Source organism: Benincasa hispida, chromosome 1, assembly GCF_009727055.1.
Source record: "Benincasa hispida cultivar B227 chromosome 1, ASM972705v1, whole genome shotgun sequence".
Classification (NCBI taxonomy): Eukaryota; Viridiplantae; Streptophyta; class Magnoliopsida; order Cucurbitales; family Cucurbitaceae; genus Benincasa; species Benincasa hispida.
Window position 1 is genome coordinate 88,387,885 of NC_052349.1, and position 3,681 is coordinate 88,391,565.

A 3,681-nucleotide genomic window follows, 5' to 3' on the forward strand; every position below is an offset into this window, starting at 1 on the left:
AATCAGCTATTTTTGCAACAAAAAAGCCTCCACAATCAATACTCGAAATTATGGTTTAATATCACAATGAATATATCCAAGCTCATGAATAGAATAAATTCCATAGACAATGTCTCTGGTATATCGACGAACTTCCAATTCCGGCAAGCCATTGGGTTCGAATTTAGTAATATGATCGTACAAACTACCTCTAGAACAATACTCGAAAGTAAATTGTAAATGTAATTGCCGGATACAGTATTTGTAATTTCATGTCCATAACATTGCACTACATTAGAGCAAGACTTCAAAGCATCAAGTACCTTCTTCTCAAATCGAAGGGAGGGGGAATCTTTCAAGAAGGAAGATTTGACAGCAATATATTTACCAAGAGGAAGTTTACCATAATGTGAATCGACAAAAAAGTCTGTGTTAATTTGGGCTAAGAAAACAGAGCCGAAGCTACCTTTGCCGAGAAGACGACCACGAAACCAAAAGAAACCATGGGAGTTGTCGAAATCCTCGATTTGCGTTTGACTTTGGACTCCATTGCTGTTGTTAGGGTGTGGGAATTTCGTAATCATCCTCTTCGGCCTAAAAGATTGGTCACAATCTGGAGATAACGATGAATTTATAAAGGGATTCTTCATGACTCAAAAACTAAGAGAATAGTTTCTTACCGAATACGACAGAAATATTACTAAATTTTCTTCGATTTTAAATGCTACCATTCACCTAGAACCATAAACAAAAAGGAAAGTTAAAAAGANAAAAAAAAAAAAAAGAAAAAAAGAAAGATCGATAACCAAAGAATCGATGGCAAAGTTATGGCAGCAACAAAATCACGGCAATGCTCAACATCAACGATTGTGGATTTCCCCTTTCAACCATAAAAAAAAAAAAAAACAAACAAAAAAACAAAAAAAACAAAAACAAAAACAAAAAAACAAAGCAATTAAAAGCTTCAAAGAGCCAAGTTTGATTTCTAATGGGTTAATTTCATCACAATTTATAGGAGGAGAAGTGTGGTTTAGAGAAATTATGAAAAAAAAAAATCCTAACTAATATTGAGGTTTAATCTTCTATAAAATCCTGAAGAAGTTAAAGTCAGGCCAAGTTTCACAAAATTTGGGTTTTAGACAAATTTGAAACTAAAAAAAAAAAGTGGGATCATTGCAGGCAAAAGTAGAAGCCAAGTCCAGAATTATTTAGCTTCAAAGCCAATTGGCTAAATAAATAATTTAAAGTTGAGAATTGTGAAGTATATTCCAACTTCTTTTTATAGAGATAGGAGTTAATCCAAATCCAAACCAAATTTTTGGATTGAATACAAGTTATATTTGAAAATCAAATCTTTTTCAAGTCAAAATTTGGCATACTCTAAATTTTATGCAAAGTCAAAATTGGAACAAAATTAAAAATATATTCCAAATTCAAGTCAAGATTTGGAATTCTAGTCTTCTATCATCAAAGCCAAATTAAATTAAAGATAAAACCTCACATTGATGTAAAATTTGAATTTGGGCATCTTCCAAATTTTATATCAAATTCATCCAAATTTAGGTTCTCTCATCCCTATTTTTAAATCAAATTGCGGGAACGATCTAAAATTTATCCCAAATTGAAATTTGGTCATATCCCAAATTTTATTTCAAATTCAAATTATCCAACCTTGAGTTTTTATCTTCAGTCAAAATAAATTGCGGATAAAAAAAAATGTTTCAATTGGTCTCTTATTAAAATTTGAGCATATCTCAAATTTTTATTTCAAACCAAAATTGATCAGGATTCAATTTCACCCCAAATTCTATTCTAAATTCAAGCCAAGATTAAGTATTATCTCAAATCAAAATATAGGCACACTCTAAGCATCCACCAAATCAAAGTCGAAGGAAAGAGGAAGACAAAATCACAAATTCTACTTCAAATTCACATGAAGAATTGAGTATATTCTAAATCTAAAAAAAAAATTACTGTTAGAATTTGGGATATTAAATTAAATTTGCAATTAGAGTGGAACATAAATTCTACTTTAGTTCAANTTTTTTTTTTTTTTTTTTATGTTTTGGCGGCACCACCATATATATATATATATATTTTGAAGATGCAAACAATTAATTATTAAGTATAAAACCAAATCCCAAATATTTTGGATGGTTTAATTTAAAATCAATTTCAGTATACTTTTACGAATTTATTTTATACTAAAGGGTAATTAATCAAGAGAAGTACGTAAAAGTCGTTTTCCATATGTTTGAATATAATCCTTCAAGGTTCATATATATTAGTCAACATATTAAAATCATCTGGTCAAAAAATCTTAAAAAAAAGAAAAATCGAAATCTCTTCATATGTATAGCAAAATAACCAATTTATTTATCAATATAGCAAAATGATAAAAAAAATTTATTCTATCATTGTATCATTATACTATATTTAAAAATATTTTCAATAGTTTTATTTTCAATATCCTAAGCTTCATTACGAAATCCTAAGCTTGAAATATTTTTAAACTCTTTTTTTAAAGAAAAAAAATTAGAATTGAATTTTCATTACGAAATCCTAAGCTTCAAATATATTGCTTCCCGCCAAAAGAAATAATATTAAAATATAGGTGAATTGATATTTTCACGTTTTCATGGATTTGATATCGACGTGATTAGTGCATCGATATTTTCATTATATCGTAGAAAATCTACGAAACATAATAATTAAGCAATAAAATATCACTAATGTAAATATAATCTGAGAATGTAAATATAAGGAAAATATGTCATTGAGTATTAAAAATCTTGATGGCTCATTCTTCTCATCTTCAAGGTTTGATGGCATATCCGCCTCATCTTTAATACTCAATGGCATATTTCCCTTATCTTCAAATTTTGATCAAGAAATAACATAACGAGGTAGACCTTATCAGGATCCTCCCCAGCAACAAAATATCACTAATATAAATATAATTTGAGAATGTAAATATAAGGGAAATATGTCATTGAGTATTAAAAATCTTGATGGCACATTCTTCTCATCTTCAAGGTTTGGTGGCATTACAAGGTAGACCTTTTCGGGATCCTCCCTAGGGTAGCGGCGTTACAAGGTAGACCTTCTAGGGTAGCGGCGTTACAAGGTAGACCTTTTCAAATTTACAAATTTTACTATCAAAAATTCATTCCAAATTTTAGGTTCTCTCTCATCTCCTATTTTTAAATCAAATTGCGGGATCAAAGTCTAAAATTTATCCAAAATTGAAAAATTTGGTCATATCCCAAATTTATTTCAAATCAAATTATCCAACCTTGAGTTTTTATCTTCAGTCAAAATAAATTGCGGATAAAAAAAAAATGTTTCAAATTGGTCTCTTATTAAAATTTGAGCATATCTCAAATTTTTATTTCAAACCAAAATTGATCAGGATTCAAATTTCACCCCCAAATCTATACTAAATTCAAGCCAAGATTAAGTATTAATCTCAAATCAAATAAATATGCAGCACTCTAAGCATCACCAAATCAAAGGAAGGAAAGAGGAAGACAAAATCACAAAATTCTACTATTCAAATCACTATAGAAAAATTGAGTATATTCTAAAATCTAAAAAAAAAAAATTAACTGTTAGAATTTGGGATATTAAATTAAATTTTGACAATTAGAGTGACATTAAATTCTACATATTTATTAAAGTTTCTAATAAAGTTTGAAGTTG